This window comes from Mytilus californianus, unplaced genomic scaffold, assembly GCF_021869535.1.
Source record: "Mytilus californianus isolate M0D057914Y unplaced genomic scaffold, xbMytCali1.0.p SCAF_5, whole genome shotgun sequence".
Taxonomy (NCBI): Eukaryota; Metazoa; Mollusca; class Bivalvia; order Mytilida; family Mytilidae; genus Mytilus; species Mytilus californianus.
Window position 1 is genome coordinate 19,160,628 of NW_026262701.1, and position 24,152 is coordinate 19,184,779.

Consider the following 24,152-nt stretch of genomic DNA (forward strand, 5'->3'; position numbering starts at 1 on the left):
CGCGATATCCAACTTATCTACGTGGGGGGTCATTAGGCTCCAAGTAGATCCGGAAATGTTGAATTCTCTCCTCTTCTTATTGTGATATAAAATGTTTTTTGTTTCATTTCATTTACATTGGGAAATAGAGAAACGATCATTGTGTTTTGTTAGTTTTAAAAACTTTTGATATATTTGTATTTTGCATTATAAGCAGTCAACCGATTGACAAACTAGAATTATTTGAATTCCGTGTGGAAAGAGCTCGGGTTAATTTCGAGTGTTATCTGCAATCTAGATGTTTATAAATCATTTCAGTCGTTGATATAATAATTAAGAGTCGACTGAACATTAATTATATTATACAATTTAAAGCGCATTTCTGTTTATGCACGTGAACCCGTCTAACGTTATTGTTATTTCGCAGTTATATAAAGTAGCAAATTATCGTTCCTGAATAGGTGGCGCCGTGGTAGCCGATCCTGTTCCTCAACTTCCGGTTTCTGCACTGTGCAACTATTTCAGTTACATTTTAAATTAACGATGCCAAGTACTTGTTGTTGTGTACCTGGATGTCATTTAAGAGAAGGACATGCATTTCCAAATGACTTAAAAAGAAGGAAAAGTTGGATCAACGCCATGGCCCAAACGCAGATTGGACGAGAACACGATTTCATCGTGGAGTCCATCTCAATCAGCTGTTGTTTGCAAGGCACATTTTACTGAAAAAGACTACGTGCAGGAAACTATTCATGGTAAAACTCTATTTTCTTTTTGAAATATATAGTTATATATGTAATCGCCATGCGAATAAACCAAAGCCTGTTTACAACCGCAATTATCGTTTTAGAATAAAAGGGGGTGGTTAATTCAAAACGTCATAATTTTTTGGATTACGATTCAATGTGATCTGTTTGAGATTTTTTGGTGATTGCTACAGTTATAATGATTTCTTACAAGAGGTATATCATACTGAGAATTATTTTAGCACTAATTATGCTAATGTAGTAATGACAGGAATGCATAAGCTATGCCTCATAGACTTTCTTGAAAAATATCAATGACAATGTTAACAGGAACAAAACAATGACATGCTCTCATCAATATTATAGTTATTTAGGTACAAACAATGTACGTTTGTTGCATAAGTCTCTCATTGTTTGTCCTTTGGATTTACATAACATACATTGAATCAGGCAAACATAGTTTTATCCAGATTGTAATGAATAAATCTAGTTAATATTTCGCCAGGTAATACAAAGTATACATTGCTAATGGAAGTTCATTTAATTATCAAAAAACTAATGTTTTATAACCTTTTTCAGGGCGCAAACCCACCATACAGAGACCTAAGTCTACTGCCATTCCCAGCCTATTTTCCTGGACCAAGCAAGAGACTGAATCGTACGCAAAAAGAAAAATCAGGGCAGTTTCCTGTGAAAACAAAAGAACTAAACTTGATGAATATTGTAGTAGAAATCTAGAGGAAAGTTTTGATTGTAAAGTTGGTTTTCCTGAAGAAGTCATTCATACTGCAGAAAGGATTTATGACTGTCCACCACCAACTGCTGAGCTAATGTTGAGCTTCAAAGATGGAATTACGCAAACACCATCAATGTCTATGTTTTCAGCAGAGAATTTTGAAATGAAGACACTTGACACAGCCATGCATTTTTATACCAGTTTAGAGTTGTATACTAAATTTTTATTTGTTTTGACCACACTTGGTCCAACAGCACATTGTTCGAGATACATATATTTTCAAATTGATAGGGTGTCAGTTGAAAATCAGTTTTTTTATGACTGATGAAATTGAGGCATTATACAACCAACTTTGAACTTTCTAGATTCTAGATTGAATCTAGTGTTAAGAATATTGTGTATATACATGGATTGTTTTTATGCCTAAACAGTGGTGTGAGGCTAACACTTAGCCATCTAGTGGTTAAGTCAGGCATTTTTCGCCATCCAACTTCAAATTAAAGTTTCCTACGACTTGGATTATTATTGACAGCACAGAATATCCCGTGATAAAACTAAAGCTCCTAGAGCTCAGGCAACCTTTTCATCATATAAAAACAGAAACACTGAAAATACTCGTATGTTCGACGCCTGGTGGTTTAGTCAACTATGTCTCTACTGCATATGTTGGTTCTACCAGTGACTATGAAATAGTTGAAAGATGTAGAATACAAAATGTAGTTCAGTTATGTGATCCAGGTGACAGTGTGATGGCAGACAAAGGTTTAAATGTGCAAGATTTGTTTGCTAACTTTTTTCAAAAAAAGAAACAGAATTAGTTCCAAAACTCTTATACGGGATAGAAAAGTCTCCAATTAACATGTGCACATAGAGCGAATTATTGGACTTGGCAAAACATACAAAATTCTAACAAATCCTATGAATGGAACTGAAACAAAACTTTCATCTGAAATAACATTTAGTTGTTTTATGTTGTGTAATTTTAAAACTTGTATTGTGCCAAAGGATGCAGAAATAAAAGTGACGCAATGAATTTTGTTCTGATATATATATATTTATAATTACATGCACATGTAAATTGTAATGCATATAAAAATAAGGAGATGTGGTATGATATTCAGTGAGTTTATCGAACTAAAGTGCATAAGAAATGGGTTTAAGCAGTTACAGGTGTTACTGTCACCGTACAATCTCCAACAATGAGAAAAACTTGTACCGTGTAAAAAATTTCAGAGATCTTACCTCTAAGTTTTGTTGTCTCACCTTGACTTTGGTGCATTGTTTATATCTGTTGATGTAAATATAAAAAAGAAGATGTGGTATGATTGCCAATGAGATAACTCTCACAAGAGACCAAATGACACAGAAATTAACAGCTATAGGTCACAGTATGGCCTTCAACAATGAGCAAAGCCCATACCGCATAGTCAGCTATAAAAGGCCCGAAATGACAATGTAAAACAATTCAAACAAGAAAACTAACGGCCTAATTTATGTACAAAAAATGAACGAATATAACAAATATGCAACACATAAACAAACGACAACCACTGAATTACAGGCTCCTGACTTGGGACAGGCACATACATGTACATACAGAATGTGTCTGGGTTAAACATGTTAGCGGGATCCCAACCTTCCCCCTAACCTGGGACAGTGGTGTAACAGTACAATATAAGAACGAACTATAAAAATCACTTGAAAGAGGCTTAACTCATCAGATGGATAAATACAAATACAAGTGGATGTGGTCGGGTAGTTGTACATCCAAACAAGAAAAAGACAGAAAGTACAGATCTGAGAGTACTTGCAGTTACTGACAGCTAGTTCAAAGCCACTAACAACTGATATAAAAATCTTACATCTAAGACTAAATTATCAATCCGTAAGCTCCCTTTAGAATTTTATAAATTTTAGATTTTACATTTCTGAGTTATGGTGTTTTATTGGGATTTTCCAGTTTTTTGTCGAGCCTGCGACTTTTGTCGCAGTAAGCTCGACATAGGGATAGTGATGTGGTGGCGGCGGCGTTAGCTTACTTCTTAAAAGCTTTATATTTTAGAAGGTGGAAGACCTGGATGCTTCATACTTTGTATATGGATGCCTCATGTTACGAAGTTTCCGTCAGCCACATGTCCAATGTCCTTGACCTCATTTTCATAGTTCAGTGACTACTTGAAAAAAAAGTTAACATTTTTTGTAATGTTAAATTCTCTCTTATTATAAGTAGTAGGATAACTATGTTTGGTATGTGCGACCTTGCAAGGTCCTCATGTCCGTCAGACAGTTTTCACTTGACCTCGAACTCATTTCATGGATCAGTGAACAAGGTTAAGTTTTGGTGGTCAAGTCCATATCTCAGATACTATAAGCAATAGGTCAAGTATATTCGGTGTATGGAAGGACTGTAAAGTGTACATGTCCAACTGGCAGGTGTCATCTGACCTGGACCTCATTTTCATGGTTCAGTAGTTATAGTTAAGTTTTTGTGTTTTGGTCTGTTTTTCTTATACTGTATGCAATAGGTCTACTATATTTGGTGTATGGAATGATTGTAAGATGTTCATGTCTAGCTGGCAGGTGTCATTTGACCGTGACCTCATTTTCATGGTTCAGTGGTCGAAGTTAAGATTTTGAGTTTTGGTCTTTTTTTCTAATACTATATGCAATAGGTCAACTATATTTGGTGTATGTAAATATTTTATGATCTTAATGTCAGTTGCACAGGTTTTATTTGACCTTGACCTCATTTTCACAGTTCATTGCTCTGTTAAGTTTTTATACGCCCGTTTACGGGACGTATTATGGTTGACCGTCTGTCAGTCCGTCGTCAACATGTCGGACATTAACTCAAAAATGCTTTTACCAATTTGCATAAAACTTTGGTGAATTGTTTATATCTATTGACGTGAGCTCCCTTTCATTTTTTATAAAATTTAGATTTTACGTTTCCGAGTTATGGGGTTTTATTCATTAAAAAAAGGGGGATTTTCCAGCTTTCGGACAATAAGTCAAGAATGCTTTCACCAACTTGCAAGAAATTGTGGTGAATTGTTTATATCTATTGACATGAGCTCCCTTTCGATTTTTATAAATTTTAGATTTTACGTTTCCGAGTTACAGGGTTTTATTCATAAAAAAAGGGGGGATTTTCCAGTTTTCGGACAAAAACTCTAAAATGCTGACAGCAATTCTTATGAAACTTTGGTGAATTGTTTGTATGTATTGATGTAAGCTCCCTTTAGAATTTTATAAATTTTACATTTTACATTTCTGAGTTATGGGGTTTTATTCATTAAAAAAGGGGTGATTTTCCAGTTTTCGAACAATAACTCAAATATGCTGTCACCAATTCTCATGAAACTTTGGTGAATTGTTTATATCTATTGTTGTAAGCTCCCTTTTTATTTTCATAAATTTCTAATATGACATTGAGAATTAATTGAACTTTATTTGTTTATAGTCTGACAACAGGTTTACTAAGTATTGCACAACAGCAAGAAATCTTTAATTGCATATTCAATTCATATAACCAATTTCAAGATCTTTGACTACATTTATTCAGAAACCTATAATATGTCAAATATTTAATTACAATCCAAATTCAGACGAATCAAGCTTGAATATTGTGTCCATTTTTGCCCCAACTGTTCAGGGTTGGACCTCTGCGGGCGTATCTAGTTGTGTTTTGGTCTGTTTTTCTTAAACTATAAGCAATAGGTCAACTATATTTGTTGTATGAAAGAATTGTAAGCTGTACATGCCTGCCTGGCATGGTTCATCTGACCTTGACCTCATTTTCATGGTTCATTGGTCAATGTTTAGTTTTCTTGGTTAATGTTAAGTTTATGTGACAGTTGTAATAAAGCTTTATATTAAGGACTATCAACATAATATCAGTGATTAGTAAAGAAGGCGAGACATTTCAGCGTGTGCACTGTTGTTGGACAACAACTCAAAAATGCTTTAAGCAGTTCGCATGAAACTTGGGTGAATTATTTATAGCTATTGATGTAATCTCCCTATAGATTTTCATAAATTTCAAATATGACATTGAGAAGAAATTGAACTTTATTCTTTATAGTCTGGCAACAGATTTATTAAGTATTGCGCAACAGCACAGTTTATTGCACAACAGCAAGAAATCTTAATTGAATATAAATTCAATTCATATAACCGATTTCAAGTTCTTTGACTACATTTATTCAGAAACTATAATATGTAAAATATTTAATTACAATCCAAATACAGACCTGTATCAAGCTTGAATATTGTGTCCATTTTTGCCCCAACTGTTCAGGGTTGGACCTCTGCGGTGTATCCAGCTGCGCTCAGCGAATCAGTTTATTTCTTAATTAAGAACTCCTTTTTTCATTCATAAATTACTTTAAACTTGTAAATATAATTTTGCTTGGAGCTATAGTTTCTAAAAAAGTATTGTCATTGAAAGAGTTGACATGTTGCAATGTACATTTATTCTACATAGTTCTATGGTACCAAATCAAAAGTTTATATAAAAGAAAGAAGTCAAAGGTTTCCCATCAGTTTAGTTACATACATTTTTTTTTGTACCTGAGGTTGTTGAATATAGATCATTATATAAATAAGGAGATGTGTTATGATTGCCAATGAAACAACTATCATCCATACTTACCAGTAACAAACCACATTTGCAGAGTTAAATAAAATACAGTTGATAACATTTACTTATTTCTAAAAAGAACATGCCTAACTATTTTAAACAGTATTTGAATATCAATTATATGGTCATTTTTATAAACTTCCTGTTACAAAACTTTGAATTTTTCGAAAAACTAAGGATTTTCTTATCCAAGGAATAGATTACCTTAGCTGTATTTGGCACAATTTTTTGGAATTTTGGGTCCTCAATGCTTTTCAACTTTGTACTTGTTTGGCTTTATAACTATTTTGATCTGAGCGTCACTGATGAGTCTTATGTAGACGAAACGCGAGTCTGGCGTATTAAATTATAATCCTGGTACATTTGATAACTAATTTGACTAAAAACATAGATAAAAAAGGTACAAACTGGATATAATGCACAAGTTCATAAACAAGTGAGAACAAACGCCTTCATATAGTGCTCAGAATATGACATTCATAAAACTTGTTCAATATCATTAGAGAACTCTAAATCTTAAATACTGAAAGCCACCTCTGATAAGTACACTGTACTATGCAAGATAATGATATAACTGGACTAAAAATACACACAACCTGTAATTAACTGCCTTTACAGCGCTTTCGCGCTTTGATTAAAATAACGCCATTTTTATATCGGTGTTTCCTCATTATTTCTCATTACAGTAACCAAACGTCGGTTGTATTTCATAATGAAAAATAGGTTCTGAAATAGAGAAAATAATCATATTGAAACGACCTTGTGGTTTAGTTAATGTGTAAATTTTTAAACCACCTTCACATCATTGATTATTGATTTAATGTGTACGATATTGTTCATCCAGGTAATGTCACCATTCTCACCAGGTGATCTCTTGATTCCTTACCTAACTAAAGTAAACTAATAATAGATACGATAAGGTAACCCTGCATCTGAGCAACTCTCTCGACTGAGTGTAATTTACGACAGTGACTTTCCAAAGGTTTATTTTGCAAAAAGATATAGGAAGATGTGGTATGAGTGCCAATTAGACAACTCTCCATCCAAGTTACAATTTATAAAAGTAAACCATTATAGGTCAAGGTACGGCCTTCAACACGGAGCATTGGCTCACACCGAACAGCAAGCTATAAAGGGCCCCAAAAAATTACTAGTGTAAAACCATTCAAACGGAAAAATCAACGGTCTAATCTATATAAAAACGAGAAACGAGAAACACGTATGAACTACATAAACAGACGACAACTACTGTAATCAGATTCCTGATTTAGGACAGGTGCAAATATTTGCAGCGGGATTATACGTTTTAATGGTACCAAACCTTCTCCCTTTTCTGAAACAATAGTATAACATCACAACATAGAAAAACACACTATAAAATATCAATTGGAAGGCTTAACTAAGTATATTTCAAGGAGAAACCACAAACAATTCATCACCAACAACTAAATTTACATACTTTCGAGAAAGCTCAAAATAAATGACCAAATTGCAATATCATGAAGTCTTGTTGAGTTTAACATATGGTTTTGTAGTTATATTCAACCAAACGAGCTTTTGCTATACAACCTCAAGTTCATTTCACAACAGAACACTGACTTTTTGGGTATGTGCACGATACGGTAACGTTATCTTACAGACAAGTAGGACAGTCTGAAAAAAAATTAAAAGTGAATGTTAACCCTCCACCCCCAAGAAAAACAAATATAAAGAAAAGAAATGTAGTTCATTATAATCATTTGCATTGAATTGCACAAAATTACAAAGCATGGTCATTGTTGTTTAATTAGGGCCCGCGTAGTAGTGGGTCGCCCTATAGTGATCAGTCCGTCCGTAACAAATTGTGTCCGCTCTATATCTAGACAACCGTTATAATTTCATACTTTATACTTGACATGTATATTAACCAATACTAGAGGGTGTGTCATAATGTTTGTACAACTTCCTAGGTCAAAGTTCAAGGTCAACGGGGTCCACAGAGATGGCTCCCATCTCAATGATGTCTAGTCAGAACTACTCTGAATTCAAATGAATTAACCAAATAATGTGTAAACGCAAAGACAGAAAATTAAAACCCAGTTTGCAAACAATCAAGACTACTTTACCTGTTATATACTATTAATTAAGGAGATTTGAAACTCTGGTTTCGTACAGAAAAGAAACAAAACAGCAACAACATATGTAGGGAATAAATATACACATGTATATGTTACTATATCTGAGTCGGTGCCCTACGGGTGACATGGCAGTTCCTTAAGAGTATTAACCGTTCTGCAGGCATCCCTTTTTGTACTTGGCAAAATTTTATCATATTTATAATTTCAGTTTACTAGTATTAATAACTCAAATTATCAAAACTAAGGTCGCAACTCCCTCAGCAAAGTTGACTTCAGCAATTTTTATTGTTATTTCCAGGCTCTTTTTAGTTGTTGTGATAAATTAACCGCATATAGTTGGTCTTCCAAGCCTTTGTTTTCCATAGCAAACATTTATCATACATGTATGAATGTCGTTCATAAAATACTTGTCGTGTGTACCTTAATCAGTATTATATTTATATATATTATATTTATGTGTTCAAATATTTTACATCTACTACCAATTGCAGTTATGAAATCATAATAATTCGACATTGAAATAATTACCATTTTAATACGAAGCGTCATTATTATATAATTCAGCAATTATCCAGCCTTAAAAATGTATACGGTGATAAAAATATCTATATAAAGAAAGAAAAAAACTAAAATTAAACATTTCAAAGTGAAATAAAGTGTCACTGAACACTGGAATGATCCTTGTCTTTCATTAATTTTAGTAATATTTTTTTTTTTTTAGAACATGGAAGACTTTGGATGGGCATAGCTGACCATTGAGATAAAAAGGGAGATTAAGCTGTAGACACTTAAGACTTGTTCATTGGAGTAATCCTGATAAGAACGTGTCATTGCACTCAACATTTTAGTCAAAGATTACAACACATGCTGACTATATCGCGACAAAAACTTGTCAAAATACAAACGCACAACAAAAACGTATTGTAAGTCGTGTGTTAAACACAATATCATGTATAGTGTCCTGTTGGGGTCTACTTTTTCGTTGAATCTTTTCTGTTTATTGTACAGGCAGCTTATATTTAATAAAATTACATGCTATAAATTAGATTTTAGTCTTATTTTGCGAGTTAAGCAGTTTTATTCATGGTCACCCATCTCAATTTTATTCATAGCTTTGAGTTTTGAGCACAAACGACGCATTATCTCGAATTATATCGAAATCCAAGCGTCGAATAACACATAAGAAATTTGAAACCTTTTTTTCCGCTACAGTTCATCCTGCCTAAATCTAGTTCATGAATAACTCACTAAGTCTACATTAGTCACATAATAAATGTCTAAAACATATACTCGAGTTGATTGTATCATTTATAAATTAATTTATTTTTAATACTTGAAAAAGAAAACGCAAGGCATCATCTTCATTAAGGGTTGAGACATGCACCCTATGGTACCATCCACCATATTTGCAATTTCAGCTTGGAAAACACGTTTTTTTTGGCAATTTTAACAAGACTTGCGGGGATTAACCGTTTTAATCAACAATTTTGAAATACAAGGAATTTGAAAATAGTTATGTTTACATTAGTGTCGTTTGATGTAAACCAATTAAATATCAAATGGTTTAAATCGAATGAAACATTTCGAGAAAAACAGGACGTTCAAAATGTGGTTTTCTTCGTCATGGTTAATAGAATTTTTATATAAATAGAAATACTAACTAATTAAAAACAAATCCTGTTTTTATTTCTTCCACTGGATAACGTATGATTATGTAGGTATGATTAAGAATATATTGATAGAAAATAATACGTAAAGTATTTTAAATTGTATAATTCTAAATTTAATAATTGTCTCTTACTTAGACAACTGTAATACACTACTATCTTCATCATCAGCTAATATGGTTATTGTTGAAGTATATGTCTGTTTCATCTACAGGGGATCTAGTTATATTTCGAAATATCTGCTTCAAAAATAATTTTTAATTTCAGCTAAATATGATTAGTTTTTTTTTTTGTTTTGCTACGAAGGCATTTTGTTTAATATGACATTTCTGCAGGAAACGTTCTCTGTTTGCTAGTTAAAATGTTAAAATGTCTAAAAGAATCTGAGGGACAAAACAGTCCACAAATATATATTCCGTAACCCAACATATCTGATGTTAACGATTTTTATACCAAAAATTCAAAATTATATATACTTTTTAATGGGATGAGGGAGGGGTACATTCATTGTTGGCTTTCTGATGGTTTTTTTATGTTTTCCTGGGGGGGGGGTCCATTTGTTGTTAAGTTGTTGTCTTATTGACTTCTCTTTTTACACGTTTCTTTATTTTCTATAAGTTCAGACGTAAATGATGATTCTTAAGTATTTGTAAGAACCCATAGCAACCATTAGGTTAATGTATACAACTTGAAAGTTTTAGTTCGTCCGGTCATTAATTAGTTTTCATTCATTTCTTTTGTTTGTTTGTTTTTTTTTTCTTTTTTATTATCTTAGGGCATGTAATAGCTTACTATACGGTATGGGTTTCGCTCATTGTTGAAAGCCGTACGGTGAACTATTATAGTAATTTACATCCACATCAGTTGACTACTGGTTGTCTCATTGGCAAGCATACAACATCTTTTTGTGCTTATATTGCTTAACCGGTTAGGACCTCAACCCTTTGTAAATATGTGAATTGAGTTGTGAAAGTTATGTATTTCTTTTTTTATTTATGAAAAAAAGTGAATCGAATAAATCAAAAACATAATGATGAAAAATGTAGAACAAACTTTACTTTTAAATTTAATTTCAGTCTAAGTAGTTTAATTAGTACGATACAATTGCTCTCTATCCTATGATCCTATTTCTGTTAATAAGAGTGGCGTCAGTTATTAAGTCCGTTGATAAATATTTATTTTCTGTACATAGTCAAATATATGAAAGTTACAAATTGTGAAAGCATGAATTTCTATAAATAAAAATTACTCATCATAAAAACATTTCGTAAAGTTATCTTAAGTTTTTGTTGTTTAAACTTCAAATCGTAATTGTTGTACTAAGTAAGTCACATACTTCGTAAATGAATGATACAAATATAATAGATAATGGTCTCTGGTCTCTACCAGATCTTCCTTTTTGCGGTGAACCCCCTGAGGGGGTGTCACGGTTATATATTGGTGAGTTTTGGAAGTGTCTATGGGCCATTCGATATCCTCAGAATCAAGATTCTCGGAACGTCTCGAAAATTTTCTATCAATTATACAGGTAGTTATCTATGTCTTTGATTTGGTCCCTCTATGGATAGGCTACTACGTGACATTGTATATTTGAACAATCAAAGTTCATTTGTAGATTGGATAGTAAAACAATAATGACTAGATTGCAGTCAAAAAATCATTATATGTTAGAACCTATTTGCCTTTTGACAAAACAACTGTGTTTTAAATAATGCGAATGTTTATTAAATATCAAGTATTATGATAACGCAATTATATAATTCATGCTTTGAGACGATCCCTGTACGCGTTGTGTGTGCAGTATTTAATACAGCGTGCTGTTGTGCATTGTGACAATAAACCTGGGAATAGTGTATTGATATATAATGTCCCAGAACAAACTGATTATTTCTGAACGTTTATCATTTGATAATTTGTATTTCAATCATAGCATAAGAAAATTTTGGAAAGCATGAAGAAAATTAAGAAAATGATATTTCTGTTATAAATATTTATCTTAGGTCGGAAACACAGTGGTCGAAAAGCAAAAAGATAATTAAATAAAAGGATTTTTTTTGTCAAAAATATTTAATTTCATTAATAGATACTACCAGACCAAGATAATATTCCTTATTAAGTTTAAACTAAGACTAAATTTATTCTTAATAGAATATAAGGAAAATTGTCATATATACGTGCATTATCTCTCACAGGTTTGAACAGTCATTACATTTATGAAAATTATATGCAACTTTTGAGCACAAATGAGCAGGGGTGCGTACCCAAAGTTAGCTAAATATCTAAATTTTAAACGGTCGTGAATGAAAAAAATACTTGCATGGTTTCAATTCACAAGGATTTTAAATCCTTGCATCTCACAAAAAAAAAACGTAATTAATATTTTTAATTTACAATAATCATAACAAAAATTTAATTACAATGTTAATCATTTTATACTGTTTAGTGTGGATCTATAAGTCTCTGCTTATATTTTGTATATAAGCAATATATTAATGTAGTGGAATGTTAGACTTCAAGAAGAGATTGATTTGATAAATAAAATGTCCATCCGTTAATACTTGACGTTTGTGTTTATTGATATTATATTCTAACTTTTTTGGAAAAAAATCATAGATAGGAATGTATGTTAATTATAAAATTTCAATACTTTTTTTAGTTTGTTTGTTTTAATAGTTCAACATTAAAGCATCTTAATATTTGTACTATGGTACGATTTTGAAAAGTTTATTCATTGTGTTGACCAGCTATCCTAACTATCTTGGTTCATTCACATTATATATCATTCTGTTCACAAGCACACTATCGGTTTGCTTCAAACACAAATTCCGGATTGAATGACAATGACACCGGAGTCAAAACACTTGAGGTAGGTAGTTTGACATCCGAATTCAACTATTATATTAATATATGTTTCGAAATTTTGGGTCCTGAATTCTTTTCAACTACCTTCTTTATTTGGCCTTTTAAACTTTTTTTATTCGAGCGTCACTGATGATTCTTTTTAGAATTAACTCGCGTCTGGCGTTTAAAATTTGTATCCTGGTATCTTTTTATATCTACATATCTTTTTATATAAATTGTTTTGTTTGAGAGTATGTTCAGGTATTCATAAAACTTCTGAAAATAAGATATTCTTCAAAACCAAGTTTTCCTTAGAATATTTGGATTGATTAAAGTAAAATCAGGAAATCTGTAAAATTTGTGATGTTTTATGAGACCAAAATAAGTCTCTATATAAATGATCCCAAAAAAGCTGGTGTGTTACTCTCTACAAAAATATACGAAACATTCTTATAAGTTGCATGCCACAGGGTTTCACTTAACATGGAAATTGGACTTTAAATTTATCTATACAACATCTACCATGAGTACAGACAGCTTCAATAACGAGTTAAGAATAATTGAAGGCATCCAGGAAACAAAATATGAAGATATGATAGATAGAATAAATGCATAATCCAGATTATAAAGCAAACTGAGTGCTTACATTTATATTGCGATTGATTTGTGCAATTTGCACTAGACATCCGATTTGCAGAAACTGGGGTTGCAATAGGATTATGAAAAAATTGTGTACACTCCCAAGTAATAAATAAAATAGTCGAACCTTAAAATGTATATTCAGATAGTAGCTGTATATATACACTTTTCTATTCACAACTATCCAACATTGCTCACAACTGACTTGTGCAAGAATCTACACACAATTACATATTCTTGATAAAGGTGTTTTAACATGATCATTATTTTATTCTATTCACAGACAATTATTTCAATTCAAAAGCAAACAAAAATTTAGCAACAATTTTTGGTGACCAGTCAGCGGTCTTTGGTTCACGTATTGCTTTTCTTTTTTTAAAGAAAGCAACTTGTTTTATAATTAGTTCAAATAACGCCTTATACTCATAGTAGAGTAAATTGTGAGCAAAGTACATTTGAACAAAATGTGTCCAATTCATTTTACTGATTGCAATAAACATCTATATATATAAAACATTAATTGTATAAGTAAAATCAATAAAGGTAAATAAAATTGAGAATGGAAATAAAGGTGAATGTCTCTTTGGGGATTAACTGTTCTTATGTGTAGTCTAGTGATGTAATATATTTAAAAGTACATAGCAATTAATACATATATACATGCCTACGTCCTCCATTTCAGGGAATATCTTTTTAAGTATATACATGTTCATGTGTATATTATTTTATGAAGAATACGGCATTTTTTTACAGGGGATTTACCGTTTTATTTTACAATTTGAAATTAATTAGACAGTCTCGTATCCGCATGCATAAAAGTGCATGTTAGATTCATAAAAGATAAGAAAAAAATTTAAATCAAATTAAATATTTCGAAAACAGATTTTCCGGATGTTTTAAATTGCTTTTACATGGTACATGAGCATTTAACATAAAACGAAGAACATACAATGAAATGTAACGCTAATGATCGAATGAGAAGGTATAAATGAATGAGAAAAAAAACCCACACAAAATAATTTTAAATGGTTTATTGAGATTTGAGAATTGCAAGACAAAGTATAGTCATAGTAAGTGTAAGCAATGTTGTGCCACTCAATTAATACTCATAATTATCCACACCTTTTCTCTGAATGGAAAAAGATTATCCACTTGTTAAATGATGTTTTTCATATGAAATTAATTTCAAACTATCATCTAACAATATCCAAATAAGTCCAAAGTTGCAACCGTTTATCGCATTTGTAGAGTTCCTGATTACTCCGTACTCCGTACTCCTATTCCGTATGATGACGAGTTAATAAAATCCGTTTTAAAATAGCTGAAGCATACATTTTATTCACACATTTGTTTCCAACTCATCAAAGTTCAATTTGGAAGACAGTAATATTGCATAATTGATCTAGTTATCGTGCGTTACTGATATATGTAGCATAATTGTGCAAATAAATCAGGACACAAATATGAAAGGTTCATTGGTAATCATTTTACTGGGTTGTGTTTTGTGTACTGTTGTTGGTCTTTTTTGTATTTTTCTATTTTTGTCTTGGCGTTGTCAGTATATTGTAGACTTTGAGTTTGAATGTCCCTTTTGTATATTTCGCCTCTCTTTTTTTTATTTCATCTGTTTATAAGATTTTGAATTATTCATAACACTAAGGGTATCCTACCCCCAAGCATAGATGGCCTAAGTCGTATTTAGCACAAATTTTTGTCATTGTTGGCTTGATATGCTCTTCAACGTCGTGTTTGATTTGGTCTTTAAACGATAGTTTCTTGGAATGTAACTGATGAGTTTTGTTTAGCGGAATCGCGCGCCGGTGGGAGGAAGTTTTAATGCTTGTATTTTTAAAGAGTTTTTACAACCACAAGGTCGATGTCACTTCTGTCATTAAAAGATACGTTTAGTTCCTCCGGGTATCAAAATCCCAGTGGTCATAGGACTATATATTGACAAAACATATCATTGTTATTGAATTTTCTGTAAATTTTTTGTTTTTAAAATTTTGAACTATTCGAAACACTAAGATGTTAAGATGTTTCTACTCCAAATCATAACTTTAGCAGTATTGTTCACATTTTGTTTTTATGAATTCTTGCTTGGCTTAATCGTCTTTTTTAAAATTCGTGTTTGATTTGATATTTATTTACATTGTTCTTACACGAACGTCACTGACGAGTCTTGTGTAAACCTGGTATCATTGATGAGTTTTTTTATCCCACCTTTTTACGTGTTTGTATAATAATATAATTCGATATGGTAAACAGTTACACACAGTATTACTCTTTAATTACACTAAAAAAGTTCAATGTGTGTTTGTTTGTTTATTTCTTACAAAGAAGAAATGGAAATTGACAAGGTTTACACGAAAGTTGTTCTCACTAATAAGAAATCCAATGCACAGACATTTCATACTTAGCTATTTTCTCTTGACGTTCAGTACATACTATCAGGGAAATTCACTCTAAGTTCTAACGCTATAATCCAAGTTTAAAATTTCGAAAAACAGCGGAAGTGCAGTAATAATTTATGAATTAATGCAAGGAAACCTATCGTGGATCATATTTTAAGTTTCAAATACTGAAAAAAAATAATAAATCATCCTGGAAAATAAAGGACATCATATAACACATGACATCATAATATAGCATAGTTTATAAACAAAATTATTTACTGCCACTATTCAAAGTCATAACACAAATCAAACACATACTGCAATGACATTGTATACAAGTTCACATACTAAACTCCAATCGGGCAGTGGACATAAAATATTTCAGTTGAGCATACTTTCCTTATAATCATTATTATTATTATAATCATCATTTATTTTTTGCAGATTTAAAATGTGTGACAGCTCTAGCGAAGATGACACCGGTGACATTATATCAAATGCATTCAAATGTTGTCGGATCCTTTTTAAGTGTTGTATGTATTTCATTTAAAGTCACCCATTTTCTCATTTTAATTTTGCTATAATCACAAAATGTTTTGGCTGTATTATTTATGTTAAAATCATAATGTTATATAAAATACTCTACTGGTAGTGCAACAATATTTATCGTCTACTTACATCACATCTTTGATTTATTGCTGCATGTAAAGGATTTGAAATTAACGTTTTACATTATGTTTCTATTTATAAGAATAATTAAAAATATAGATATAAGGAGATATGTAGTACACACCATTCATTAGGCAACTCAAAGACGCAAACAAAAACAAACGATGTCTAAAGTTGTCATACGATCTTCAGGAAATGCCAAGAGCTGTATATAATATGCCACCAATACAAGCTTTAACAAGATTCCTGACATTTAACATGCACGAAACTTTATAAGGGATTTTTTTTTAGATCTCGATCTATGCATTATAAAATGTTAATTAATCAAAGTACACTATAAATCTGATCAGAAAACACTTTCACTCTATAGTCCAAGTATATTGAAAAACAAATAAACACATATAGGTAAAAACAATACCCAGGTTAGATTTCAATTTCAAAGAGAGTTCCGTATTTTTCTAAAAATTACCCACTTCATAAACTGTAATCAAGATGTGTTATTTAAAAAAATATCAGTAAAATTTGTATCTTTAATGTAATTAAATGCTTTAAAAATCCAGTCACTGGGTTATTACCAAGTGAAATATCATTTCAATTCGCAAAATACGTTTCCCGAAATTTCCTCCATCAAGTAAGATCGTGACCAAAAGTTTGGAGGCTAAAAATATAAAACGCATTTGAGAGTTTATAATCAAAATGCTTAAACAGAACGTAAAAGATCGCCTAAGGTCAACTATGGCCCGATGGATAGTCAACCTTACTTCACAACAATTATAAAAGAAGTAACAGTTTAAATTAACTGTTTAAACAAATAGGTATCAGTTGTTGAAATCAAATCCGCCTGGAGGGATCTATCGAAAAGTCATTCATATGCATCAAGCTACTTGTATTTCATGTGAACAAATTTAGGGTAAAAAAAGAATTTTCAATGGATTAAACGCTAACACCCATGATTTAGTTATCCATGGAAGGGTTCATTTCAGTTATGTTTAACGAAGGGAAAAAAAACAGGTAAAAGCCTTCAGAAGTCAACAGTAGTTAAACCTGTGTTCATATCTCATAAATTGATTGGAAAGAGACAAATCAAGTTAAAAAAAAACACTCACAAAAACTAACGAAATCGCATGAATTCCAAAGGAACGAGACCAGATGCGTCTATAAGGTAAACGTCTTCTCTATGCATTCCTTATCCGTCATGTGAATCTTAACTCAGTCAAAATGTCACAATCTGGAAACTGCGAGTCGCTAGAGATCGTATCAGTTAACCAATTTGTTAACAACCACAACGTTAAACTTGTATAGTATTTATTTAAGTCCCTCTTCCTCATAACTTTGTACGAGCAGGTTTTGTGTAAGAAGCACACTCTTTTTAATGAAGTCCATATACAATGTGAACATGCACGAGCGTAACTCATTAACTGAGATATGTAAACGCAATACGATGGAGCAGAGGGTTTGTTACTGCTGAGAAAAGGCACATTTACAATAGGAAAGTTGAATTTATCACGTTTGACATGGGTTATAGTTTGAAGTTGTCCATCTGTGTCAATAGCGATGAAAAGATCTAGATATAAAGCAGACCTTTGTCTTTCTGTAATATCCGTATCTCACGTTTACTGATCTATATGAGATTTACATTAAATTGTGATTAAAATCCATTTATGATGCAGTCCGTTCTCGTTTTTTAGGAAGATGGTTTTCAGAATTAAGCATAGATGCTTACAACCTACAGCAAGATAATTAACGTTGACTAAAGAGATATTATAATATATTTGTTAATACGTGTTAAAAATGTTTTGGAATATCCCAATGCGACAATTGCCAATATGTTTTGAAAATTGTTTGAGTACACAGTCGGAAATTATTGAATATATTCGTACCAGCTTTGAAAATTGTACAAAAGCGAGATTAGTTCAAATACATTTCATATTTCATGGAAAATTTTGGTACCGGAATATGTTTTTTGTCCGACATCTCGGTATTGACGCTCACATCTGCCCAGTTTGTCTTCTTGATCTTAACAAAAACTTGTCGATTATGCTTAAACGAGTCCGAGAAGAAAACACTGAAATTAATAGAATCGTAAACAGTAATTAAGATACAATTATTCTGCGGATCTTACATGTGCTCAATTTCAGACAAAGTGTACATCTATAAGCATGATTCAAAGAGACTGTACATGTGAACTGCAGGAACGTGCATTCATCAGTATTTGTATACATCGCAATACTATGGCTGTTTGTACTAGGATAACACTAAACATCATTAATATGATTGATTACATTAAATTAAAAGTATTTCTTTTTTTTTTTCAGTTAAATGCATGAAAAAATCCAAAGCCTTGAACAATAAAATAAAACCTGGTAAAGTGAAGGTCAAGGTTAATGGGATATCTCTGGGATCCCAACAGCCGATCGCAGAACATGTTGAAGGTTTTGCAGACCATATTGAATGATCAACATGCTAATATTACTTCCTTTTATGGATATGTCTTCTCAAACTCAAAAGTATAATTATATATAGCACTATGACAGATTCTTTGAAAAATTCTTTGATCGGTTAAAATTAACAGCCACATATATTTACATAAAACAAAAATTTGAAAACTTGGATGATAAATGTTTTATTAAAATATTTTTGTATGATTGAAATTGATTAAATAAAATGCACTTCTACTCGGAAGTTTCTATATATGCTCTTTTTCTACAACTGGGCTAGCGCTCGTGGTAAAATAGTTTGCGTTAAGGGCCAACCCATGGTAAAATCAATAAAGTCCAAGACCCCATCAATTATTTCTTAATTAACCAACATAAAACAAAAATAAAAAACAACGTCACTATAACGACATTTGTAGCTGTCTGTGGAGGTTTTTACTACAACTTTATAACTATAACAGTAGCACAAATGTAATTCTGATTTATTCCAAAAGAGAGGTGAAAGTTACCAATGGGATATTCAAACTGCCAATGCATAGCAAAAAACGAAAAACGACGAAAAGACGAACAACTGTACACAAAACACAACGTAGAAGAACTAATGACTGAGAAACACGAACCCCACCGAAAACCTTTGGTGATCTCAGGTGCTCCTGAAGGGTAAGCAGATCTTGCTCTACATGTGGCACCTGTTGTGTTGCTCATGTAAGTACAAACCCGGTGATAAGTCTAATTCTGAAGGTCACATTCGAGGAAAATGCAGTTCTATTAACACGGATTAATAGTCTTTTTGTCAATTACCGAATTAATTCTGTTGTTACACACTTTTAACACAATTTGTTTCCCTTTGCCAATTATAGACTGGTTTTATACCGGACAAAATGGACTGTTATCTGGACACTGACTCCGAGCCAACTTGTCTTTGCTCTTACCCCTTAATGCCACGTGATTAGCGGAGAAAGTTTTTTGTTTGACCCGGCCGGGGTCAGAACTCACGATATCCGGCAATCGAGGCGAAAACGCTACCACGAGACAACGGAGGCGGTGATTGTTTGTCTCATGAGTTTTTGCGCTGGGTGAAAAGTAAATGACTAACCAAGCGAGAATGTGCACTAAAATGTGCATGGTGTTTTAAAAGATGAGTATTTAATATTCGCAAATTAACTTCAACATACAAATGTGATTATCAATGTTTTATTCAAACTCGGAAAATAATACTATACACATCACCTTATTCTTAGAGAAGAGGGACGAAAGATACCAGAGGGACAGTCAAACTCACAGATCGAAAACAAACTGACAACGCCATGGCCAAAAATAAAAAGACAAACAGACAAATAATAGTACAAATGAAACAACATAGAAAACTAAAGACTAAGCAACACGAACCCCACCAAAAACTGGGGGTGATCTCAGGTGCTCCGAAAGGGTAAGCAGATCCTGCTCCACATGTGGCACCCTTCGTGTTGCTTATGTTATTACAAATCCGGTAAATAGTCTAATTCGGTAGGTCACATTTGTGAAAAGGGAAGGGTATTGTAGTTACGACATAAGGAACATATCCAATTTTATCTGTGAAACGGTTATTTCACAACGGTCAACCAACTCGTGATGGCGTCCGTAAAATTTACGAAGGGATGATTTCAACTTCACCATTTGGAACTCTTGGTTTAATAGCTTCCTTGTGAGCAGCAATCCTCTATCAAGGAAATCATGATAGGAAATTCAAGCCAGGGAATATCGTATCAATTGGGTGATATATACGCCGTATGCAGGCGCTGCTGGAATGTTGCTACATAGAAATGGAAAGTTCACAATTGGGAAGCTGAAATCATCTCTTTTGTCGTAAAGTTTTGTTTTCAACCGACCCTCATTGTCAATTTCTAGATGTAAGTCAAGATATGAGGCAGACTTAACTGTATCTGTAGTATCCTTTATCTCTAGTTTGATGGGATAGATTCGTTCAACATAGTCACCAAATTTTGTGTTATTTAGTGAGAGAACATCATCTATATAGCGGACGGTAAAGTTAAAGGATATTGCTAAATTCTTATCTTTCTTCCTGTATGAAGTCAGCCTCAAAATAATAAAGAAACAAGTCGGCAAGAAGAGGGGCACAATTGGTTCCCATTGGAATTCCGACAGTCTGTTGAAAAACACGTCCTCCAAACGTAACAAATATGTTGTCAATCAAGAAATCAAGCATCTTGATAATGTCAGTTTCAGAAATTTTTTTGTTTGAATCAGAGTGATTCTGTATGTATTCTGTATTCATAGCTGTATGTTTATGCGCATTTAAGTTGTGGTCTTCTTAAGAATTAAATACTAATTTCGGTGTTAAAGCGATGACCGAGGCACATTTTGTATGAAGCACGGAGGTTACAAAAGAAGCATTTAAAATATTATTACATTGTTATGCTACAACCATGAAATTACGAGATTTATCAAATTTTTCGTATGTTTTCCTATGCATTCTTGTGACGTTGTCAAGGGAAGTACGTGATATCATGTTTCTTGCTTGCAAAAAGGAATGAATGGAGACATTATGTTCAACATAAGTATTATTCTTCTTCTTTTGGATTCTATTCTCATACACACTTGTCCGGGCCTACACTTTGTATCGGTCTGACGAGTTATGCCTTTTTCAACTGATTTTTATAGTTTGTTTTTATGTTGTGCTGTAACACCACTGTCCCGGTTAAGTGTAGGGTTGAGCGCTCACAAACATGTTTAACCCCGCCACATTCTTTATGTTCCTGTCCTAAGTCAGGAGCCTGTAGTTCAGTGGTTGTCGTTGGTTCATGGTTCATGTCTGTCATATTTGTTGTTTTTTTTCGTAAATGGCTTTGTTATAAATTAGGCCGTCTGTTTGTTTTATATTTTTCATGTCGGGGCCTTTATAGCCGCCTATACGGTATGGGTTTTTCTCATTGTTGAATATGACGTCATTTGAACATGGGTGGATAGTTGTCTCATTGGCAATCATACCACATCGCCTTATTTGTATACTTATTTATTTTTTTTGACATTGACTGATGATATTTGGCATAAAGTGCATAACTATAAGATATCATATCAGTCTAATATCATTATGACCTTTACTTTTTATTTCTTGGTAAAATAATTCATGTTTTGCTCTTGGCCTATGACTTTTAACGTTAACTAATTGATTTTTATATGTCCAACCTAAAAACCATATATATATTTTTACAGGCTATGTCAATTCCTTTTTAATGCACCGAAGGATGTATCCTTTGAGGTCATATACCCCTTATATAATGACTCGTTAATTATTTCCAAAATGGTTTATATCCCCACCCATTGCCTTGATAATTATAAGCCATTTCTAATTCACCATAGATTTTGTACCCAGAGGACACATCCATCTGATATATTTCATTAACTGTGTTCAGACCCACCCCTAATTAGTAAATCCTTTATATTCTTGTTTTCATGAAAAGACCTTCACATTGAAACATAGGTTCTGTAGTTGTCTTTATTTAAAAACAAAGATTGCTGTTGCTAAGCAACATGTGTGTTTCTATGCTCGATATATAATTCGTCAAAAAAGATTAATGATAATCTAGATGTTTATACTATAGTGTAACATCATATGAGAAAGTATATTCTTCAAGAATTACTAAATTCATACTTTAGATAACATAACGAACCCATTATTGAACGGTTGCTATGTACTTGTTATGTAGCTAAGTTGTTGATAAGCATTTAGTGAACTACAATAATTATTGAACTGACTTTACATTTCTAACTAAAAGTTGTTCATAAACAGACAATCTGCATTGCATTTAATTTAATTTGTACAATAAAATGACTAATTAATAATTTTGTAGTTGTCTTTAACATTTGTGTTGCTATGCTCAATACGGAATTTGTTAAAAAGAATAAATGTGACTAAGATAGTATACTGGAATGCAACACCATATGAAAAAGAACAATTTTCAAACAAATGCTAAAGTCATACTTCAGAGGGAGAAAACACCCATTATCGAACCGCTGCTAGGCAACATTTCTGTTGCTAGTATTTTTTTAAACATATAGTAAAAGAAATTAAAGGGAATATTTATTTGTGACTTCAAGTTTTTCTAAAACAAACAATATTATTTGGAATTTATCTAATTTGTACTGATAAATCAATTAATATGTGATAATTTTGATATTTGATAAAAACCGTTGCTAGGTAAACTTCCTTTCACCGGAACACAATAAAATTATTGTTTTTTCTCAAGTTTCTATACTAAGCCAGCAATGATAATAATATAAACTTATTTGGAGAGGGGGCCAAAAACGCCCCTTATCGTACCTTGTCCTTTGAATAGTTTTTTACATTGTCCATATTTGGACCTTTTATAGCTGACTATACAATATGGATTCTTCTCTCATTGTTGAAGGCCGTATGTGACCTATAATTGCTTGTTTCCACGTTATTTGAACTCTTGTGGATAGTTTTCTCATTGGCAATCATACCACATCTCCTACTTTGTATACAGTTTGATAAGTTGAAAGTGATATATAAGCGTTTTAACCAACTTTAATATGAAATAACTAAAAACTAAAAATATGATATGTTTAGCTTAACAAAAGACTGAAAGTAATTTAAAAACTTGAAAACCATAAAGAGTACACACTTACGCACAGAAAAGTTTGCTCTTTCCACTAGTTCATCCATGTCCATGAAATTTATGGTTCTCCAAATGGGAACAACTCAAACATATGTATATCTAATTACCGGGGCGGAATTAGCAAATACATTATTGTTGGTTCCTATCTATTGGTTCATTTTTGTTAATGTCCAAAATGATGTTTGCTTCTCAGGTTCCCACCTTAACCTTAATGATTGTAGACTCTCCTCTCTTCTAGACCACTTCTTTTTTTCACATTTGCTCAACAACTTCAATATATCTCAATATGATTACATCTCCAATATACATACTTTAAATCATAGGAAAGACATAATAAGTCTACCGAAAACAAGAGGCATAACTAGACTTCGGAAAGCTACAGGCATAACTAGCCTTCAGAAAATTTTAAACATAATTAGACTAACGAAAGCTAGAGGCTTAACTAGACCACCGAAAGCTAAAAGCATGACTAGACTAACGAAAGTTTGTGGCATAACTAGACCATCGAAAACTGTAATTTTGCCCAGTTAAATGATTGATCTAGGGCACTTGTATTGTTATAGAAAAATCCCGATGAAGGAAAATCGAAAGTTAGTTACCGAAAATAGGCAGCTCTAATATTATAACTCTTAATTTCAGACGAAG

At 32.3% G+C, this 24,152-nt stretch overlaps 2 long non-coding RNA genes across 2 annotated transcripts; both read left to right on the forward strand.

Moving 5' to 3' along the window:
• Positions 1 to 202: 202 nt before the first annotated feature.
• On the forward strand, positions 203 to 2,494 carry LOC127702103 (uncharacterized). Its single transcript, XR_007982283.1, has 2 exons — positions 203 to 734; positions 1,305 to 2,494. It is a non-coding gene; the product is annotated as an uncharacterized LOC127702103 (long non-coding RNA).
• A 7,349-nt stretch (positions 2,495 to 9,843) lies between these two features.
• LOC127702104 (uncharacterized) lies at positions 9,844 to 19,123 on the forward strand. The gene is made up of 3 exons (XR_007982284.1): positions 9,844 to 9,934; positions 16,208 to 16,296; positions 18,748 to 19,123. It is a non-coding gene; the product is annotated as an uncharacterized LOC127702104 (long non-coding RNA).
• Positions 19,124 to 24,152: the final 5,029 nt, after the last annotated feature.